Raw genomic sequence first — 8,059 nt, forward strand, 5'->3', positions numbered from 1 at the left:
CACAGGCAAACCAGCATTTCACTTCAGAGCCAAGCAGCCCTAGAGGAGGAGGTAAAATCGCTTAGAGCTCAAAATGCTTTTCTCCTCCAGGAAGTTAAGGAAGCTAACAAGAAAGCCATGCGCTACTTAGGAGACCTGCATGCAGCAGAGGTAGACCTCTGTTCACACATGGAAGAATTGTTAAGGGTTAAATCAGAATGCTTTGCTCCACCACGATCGGTCAGTGCTTGTGATTCTGGTTTCTCTGCTTCACACTCTTCCCTTAATGACAGGTTAACTCCGCCTCCACTCAGAGGATGGGGCAAATTCCCAACTGACCCTAAGTCCTTGGAAATGAAGTCAGCTCCTCAACCTCCACTGAGAGACAGAGGTTACACCCACCTGACTTCCCATCTTCCTGAAATTGACACTGAAGAGACAGGTAGTTTATCCGGTAGAGGATATTCATGTTCCCATCAGCCACTGATGCATAACACTTTCACCTGTGCTCACCCCTCCAACAGAAGGACCAAAACTTTCCCGGACTGTTCAGCCTCCTCTCTGCACCTCCATGAGAGTGATGACCGCTGTTCAGCTCCTTCCTCTAGTCCAGCTAGCATAGTCTCGCCTTCATCAGTAGGGACCTCACAGTGCCCCCGCCTCGAAGCGCTTGAGTTATTAGCAAAGGACATTGAACATTTTGATCCAGACAGCTCTGATCAACATATTGAAAACTACTTTAGGGAGTTAGATCAAAACTTAATTGATTTGCCCCATGCAACCCAAAGGGAGAAAACTAAACTTGTGTGGAAGACCAGCTCAAAAGCAGTCCACAAGTTTATGCAATCACTGCCTCCCAGTGTCAGAGATGACTACAAAGAGCTCTGTCAAGCACTGACAGAAGAATTCTCTCCTGCTGCAGATGAGATAGAATCTTTGGTTGCAGCTTCTCAAATCAAACACTCCCGCCATGAACATCCCAATGACTTTTACCAACGTTTGAGGCATGCATATTTTCAGGGTAGGAACACACCAGGCTTAGAGCAGAACTCCACCTTCAAGTCTTTGTTCCTACGAAACCTCCATCCCTGTGTACGCACTCATGTTACACTGATGACGCATCAAGGTAAGCCCACCATGCAGGAAATAAAGAAAATGACAAAAATGGCTTGGGAAACCATGGTTAATTCCAAGGCAAGGGGGAAAACAACTGAGCCTAGCAACTCAAACACCTTAGCGTCACACAGACATGTAACCTCAAAAGATCACCCTCAGAACAGATCGAAGGGGGGTGATAAAAGGCCACATATGGGTGCTGAGCGTAACCGCCACGCCCACCAAGTGAGTAGAGATAGGCACTCCCACAACAGGAGCAGGAGACGGCCTTACGCAGAAATTCTGGCTCAGACACAGGACCAGTCAACACATGGATCAGACAATGACCACGTCATCTCTGACCATGTTAATTCAGACAGTGACAATGCCTCTGAATGTTCTTCCTTCAGCTACTCAAAGTGCTACAGCTTTGTGCCACAGGTTAAAGAAAACTTAAAGCACCGGCGCTCCAGAGTTCGCCGCACTGAGTACTGACAGTAAGTAGGCTCAGGGTACCCTACACTCTTCCAGATGGACACAATGGGTTTGTCAGCAGCAGCAGCAAACTAAATTCTGAATCAAATCAGATACAAGTTTAGGACATTGCATATACATGGCACACTCACCCAGACACTCCAAATCTTGTCATTCTAGGTGCCAACAAACTAACATCACTGACTTTCCTGTCCGCACTAACACCATGAGTAACTAGGAAACATGTTAGTTGTTTTACACTATTCGATCATTGTGGTTATTATCTGAACTCTGCTTTGTAACCTGATTGTTCTTGCTTAGCCAAGATAGATAGTGCTGACAAATGCCCGGATGTTACCCGTTGAATGAACTGACAAATGGACTATACATTATGCTCTCAGGATGACACGTCAGGTGGCATCCTGACAACAAAGGGGGGACTGTTGGGACTCAGTCATTCAATAGACCAAATGTTTCTTTGCTCCACTGGACAAAGGAATTCACACCCCACAGTTCCTCACGGTTCACACCTGGGGATGACCCTTCCCCCCCATGGACCCCACTGGCCAGCCAGTGTGGGCCAGCGTGTGACATGTGACCCCCTAAGGTGTCACAAACAAAACCAGTCTTCTAGACCCCTTCTCTCGCTCTTCCCTTCTTGGCTTGCTCTGGAGAGCAGCTCCAGCCCTCTCCTCTCGGTTCTTCAAAGGGCAACAAGGCCCCAGCCCAGGTCAGCTCTGCTACCTGAGAAACTAGCTCTCTCGCCGGCCTGCAACCAGCAGCCTGCAAACACTCTTCTCCTCCACAACAGCGACCTGCTTCGGATTAACTGTGAGTGAACCAAATCCTCTTCAGAATCAGCGGCTACAACACAAGGCCAGCTGATTTTCCAAGCAACAGGAGTCGTAGCAGAGTTAGCATGGAACAGCTAACTCTGTGAGGAGAACAAAGGAGATACCAGCAAGCAACACAGCCAGACAGGACTTTATTCCACCAGGAAACCCCCCAAACTCACTGGATTTTACAAACCACTGGAAAGGACCTCTTTGCTTGTTCCAAGGATCGGGTAATCTTAACGGACTGGGCCTAACCTCTCCCAGCACAGCATAGCACAGCACAGCATAGCTAATCAGCAGAAGCCTTAACTTGTTAATGTACTTGTTGATTGATGTCTTGTTGTTGTAATGTTTGCTTAGGTTGTGGTCAGTCATACAGTTAATCGAGTACTCGTATGTTCACACACATAGCAGTACGTCTCAGTCCTAGAACCTGCATGAAGCTAACCTTCCCCCTCTAACCTGGTACCTTTAGATTACATGAGCTAGGCTAACAAAGAAACTCACACCTCCCCTCTCACACACACACTAGGTGGTCTCAGCGGCCATTTTAGTAGTTTCTTTGTTTACCGCCATCTTTGTAGTCTTCTTTGTTCAGGTCATGTGGTCACAGTGACCACTTTGAGTCGGCCATCTTGCCTTTGTCTGTGTCCCCACAGACACACACAGACATACACACACACACACACACACACACACACACACACACACACACACACACACACACCTGTATATGCTAGATTAGACATTGTACTTTACTCTGCTCCATTGTAAATAAATGCCTTTTAAGTATAACTAGTGGTGTCTTTAATGTTGCACAAGCGTGAATATTGCCAACCTCTACTCGGTAGAATTCCAATCCTTCAACTGTAACTTACTATTGATTTGGTAATTTGGTTATAGTTAGTAAGCTAATGGTTAATCAGAGTTCCAGATTAATGGTAATAAATTGAGACTAAAACCATATTGGCTATTTTGCCTATTAGTTTAGGCTGGTGCCCCGTGAACTTTAATTCATTTTAAAGATATTATTTAATATTAATATTTTTAATATTAATATTTCCTTAATTTGTGATAGCCAATAAATTGATAAACAACCGAAATCTAACACATTTGGTGTCCAGCTCATGAGGTAGAGTACTGTTAACATAATGGTGCCGCCCGTGTGAGGCCGAGTACTAATGATTTCCAGTTACTAATAGAGCTCAGACCCAACACATGTTACACACATGCATTATCTCGGGCTTAGCAATGGTAGCCATCTGCAGCCATAGCACCAGACACAGAGAGCAAGTGATGCAGTTATTACTGGGATAAGCCTGGTTTGGCAAGAAGACAGGGTTTCTGGTTGGAGTTGCCATCCAGAAGCTGGTTGATGGAGATTAGCTAAAATTAGGTTGTGGCATAGATCTGAAGCAAGATGATAATGCGTTGACAGTTAATCATTTAGAAATATGCTGAAGAGCAGTTCATCAGAAGATGCCTAAAGAACGACACTAAATTGCCTTTTTAAAGGGTAAAATCCACAATCTCCTCCAACACTCTGTCACTTTCTTCAGTTCTCCATCTCTTTGATTGATATTTGAAATATTTCCAAAGCTTTTCTGCTTTACTAAACAGCCTGTACTAAAATCTGACTGAAAATCGAAAGAAAGAGGAGCTGACATGCAGCCAAGGTCATTTGCTGGACGTAATCCCCCAGTGTGGAAAGCAGCAGTTTCCCTCATCAACTGGGGAACTGGCGATTCTTGCCCACATCTGCCTTCCCAGTGCCACACTGGAAGTATTGTAATTGCCCTTGCCTCTCGTTTTAGACCGCCTCCAGATACGTCTGAATACCTCTAGAATCTCATTAAAATATTCTCTTAATTTCCCCTATGCATATTATCCATAAAATACTCTGAGGGATTTTCATAACTTCATGGACACAGCACCATGGAAACAAAGTTAGCTAGTTGCAAAGTGGATGTTGTCAAGGCCTTGTGTTGAAATGCAAAAACCCACCAGAGAAGACGTCATCTCTGCTTCACTGGTAACTCCAATTATTGTGCCTATTACTGCGGCGGATCCTTGAAGTCCTCTGCTCACTGAGATGCAAAACTTCACACACGGCATGGCTATTGTGCAGGAGAGACAGAGTCATCCCTTGGCCTGTTTTCTTCACTGATTCAGTGTTATTTCTTTATTCTTTCCAAAACAAAGTGGATAACAGATGCAGCACCAAGCCAAGCCAACCATGAAGCGTCCTGGCTCCCATCAGAGGTGATGATTAAGCAACACAGATTCAACACAGATCAGCAGGCTCAGATCACAGCAGCAAACAACATCACTCAGAATTCAAAATGCAGTGTATTAGTTACAATTAAAAAAAAACCTCAGTTTTTACAGTTCTGTTTATCTTTTTATGACTTTCTCAAAGACACATCATTTTCTGATGTGTGTTCTATCACTTGTGTCTGCCAGTTTTTTTCAAATGTGGCAATCATATTTTGAAATTAAACTCTTCATATCGTATCTCAATATCAGTCGCTCGCTCCAGAACTAATTAAGTGCTAATGAGCTGGGGGTGTTTGCTGCGGTTAAATGTGAGGTTTAATTGAGTAGCAGCCACCCTGAGGATAGAACAGTTGTTACATAACAACAAAGATGGGAGAACAACAGTACCTGTCAAAACCTCCTCGAGATGCTTTCCAGACGTGGACTGGAGAGACATATCTATATTCCAGAGTCTGGAGGTTTGGCCAAAGGTGCAAGAGAAATCCAATTACTGATGTGATTACTGCTAGGGGACGAGTTCATGAGTCAGATCTGTTTACATCGGAGGAGGATGCATTTCCTCTCTCAGCATGCTGTTTCATTACATTATGACTTCTCTATATTGAGTGGGAGCAGCCTTTACTGGCTGCCTAACCATGTTAACTCACAGGGGGGCAAAAGCCTGACATGAATCCACTAAATACAGCACAGTGACAACACGTGGAGCACCTGTGCTTCAGTCGGTAACATGGTGGATATACAGGGACCATTATTCATGTGAATCCTTTATTACTCACTATATTTATGAATAATTTGTACTTAATTTGTACTGTTAGCATCACTTGTATCACAAACGAAAGCATTATGCTAAATAAAATGTTGTAAAAGAGGTTGTAATGAAGATAATCCTTTCTGTTAACAAGTTTAAGCTTACATCTGTGTTTTTACGGTGCCGTTCACTTAGCGACGCTCTTCATTTAACCCTGAGAATGTGTTTTTAAAGAGCACATCTCAGGGTTTAATCATTCCTCACTTCAGTGTCAGAGTGTGAATTTGCTCTGAAAGACACCACTGGACCAAATGAAAAAGGAGAAAACATGTGAGGCCAACATTGAAAGTTAAAGTCATCAACATCAGTGCCTGAATAAAAAGAAGTTGGTGCATAGACAGCTTACAGTATTAATTCTAAACCATAGAAAATGTGGGAAGACCTGTCTTGCAGTTTGAAAGAAATAAACTGTCCCTAAGCCTCAAACATGAAAATGTGTCTCTCAAAAGCTTTGATGCACTGGAAACTCCTTGATAATTTGTTATGGGGTTCATATACGAGCAGGTCTTCTCCTTTACATAGTTGTGACAATACATCCTGTCTTTCAGTGGAAGCTGCATAAGGAATCATTAAAAATAGAGAATACAGATCAAAGGCATTTGTGGACAGTAAAGTCCTCATCACGATGTGCAATGCTCTTTTCCTCACTCACTTAAGTTACTGTGGAACAGTCTGGCTCCCAACACTTTAGGGTTAGACCAGATTCAACAAGTGATCAGAGGACCTTCCCCCAGCAGGTCAGGAGCCTGACCTGCTGGGCCAGGCTCCTGAAGATCCATTAAAGATTTACGAACAGCTGGTATTTACAACGAAGTGGACAGAGTTAAAGTAACTGTACTGATCTTGTCACATTGCCCCCCCCCCCCCCCCCCCCTACTTACAAGGTCAGCAGCAATTATTATTATTGACCTTCATAATTATCCGTGTGTTTTTGCTTGATTGTAATTCTCATGTCTCTGTGAGGCACTTCGGTCATCATGTGCTGTTTTTAAATGTGCTCTGTAAACAAAGTGAAACAGGAACAAACTACAGTCTACGAGCTTTCTGATGGAAACTGAAATGTGGGCATCACGATATTTGATCAACAGACTACACTATTAGATTTCCTGGAAATGGTATTGATTACAGCTGGATACAGGTGCAGGAAAAAACAGTGGGTAGAGAGAAGACCAGGGATTTATCTGCTTTATCTGATTATCTAAGTACTTTATTGTCAAAAAAACTGGCACCAAATCATGGAACAACAGCTTCTTCTTTTTCTGTTATAAACCTACAATTTACTGCTTCTTTGCTTTTGCAGACTACAGAACAGACCACTGATCATATAATAATTTCTAAAGCTCAGAACCTTAATGGATTGAGGCATTAGAAGAAATCAAGGCTCTTCATCAAGCAATGACAGAGTTATTCTCAGTTAGCTGATATTCAGGATGTCATTTTTTACTGGCTTAACAATCAAACTGACATGTTTATTATTTGTTAATTCTGAAAGATATTTTTCTTTCAGTCATGTCCACTTACCTCTTTTATTTGCTTTGTATTGCTGTCGAATGGCCTACATCTGTTGTTTCCACCAAAGACCACTGGTGATGTTGTATGTTGTGTCCTTTGCCTTCTGCGGCCATCGCTGTGTTTTCATGCGTGTAAGCAGTTGGTAGAGAGCTGTGTCAGTGTAAGGTGTTTACGCTGGAGGGAAATGTGATCCATCACTGGCGAGGGCTTTTACCCAGGTGTCTGAGCACAGCCTTGCACAGTCATCTCATCTCACCTTCCTCTCTTTTATGACAGCTCAGGGATGGGCCTTAAAATTACCCTCACCTGAAAAATACAACCTTTACACACACAGGAAAAAAAAAAAAAAAAGACTTATATTTGAGTTAGAAGGAAGAGAGAAGCTGACTGTTCCATAAGTGCCTGCAGTGGTGATTTTCTATATCAGAATTTGTCGCTAATCAAGCCACGCACCTTAGAAATTGAGGTGAGGGTGCATATCAGTCCAGATCTCTGTTGGAATAATTATGCAGTTGTGAGTACAAGTTAGCAACTTAATATCCGCGCGTCCCTTTCTTCCTGAGATGATCCACAGCAGCTTTCCTCAGATCACAATCAGCTAATCTTCATATAATTAGGAGGCAAGATGCGGTGAGGCTCGGTGATGGGTTTTTAATTACATACACTCTCAAACAGTCTTTATACACGACCAACAGGAGAACAGTGGAATTATATTAATCTGGTTAATATCTGTGTCCATTTTACCTCAGGTCCTCTGGGGCCAGTTATACAGTACTTGACCAGGTTAGGCATGGAAATGAACATCTGCAGTGCATTCTTTTTTTTTTTTTTTTTTAAAGACCTAACACAGGATAATTTTCAGCTATGACTAATCAATAAGCAGCAGTCTCTTTTAAGTCAGTCTTTCAGCTAAAGCCTGAATGATTTCAACAAATATTACAGTAAAGCAGAGTGGGGACTGAAACACAGCACTTCAAGGTAGAAAGGGTGAAAGAGGCTTTGGAGAAGAGGCATCAAAGGGAAAGAGGGCACACTGAAGACAGCAGAAAATGTGCATAGCCAGTGGGGAATCCATAAA

Source organism: Seriola aureovittata, chromosome 10 (assembly GCF_021018895.1).
Source record: "Seriola aureovittata isolate HTS-2021-v1 ecotype China chromosome 10, ASM2101889v1, whole genome shotgun sequence".
NCBI classification, from domain to species: Eukaryota; Metazoa; Chordata; class Actinopteri; order Carangiformes; family Carangidae; genus Seriola; species Seriola aureovittata.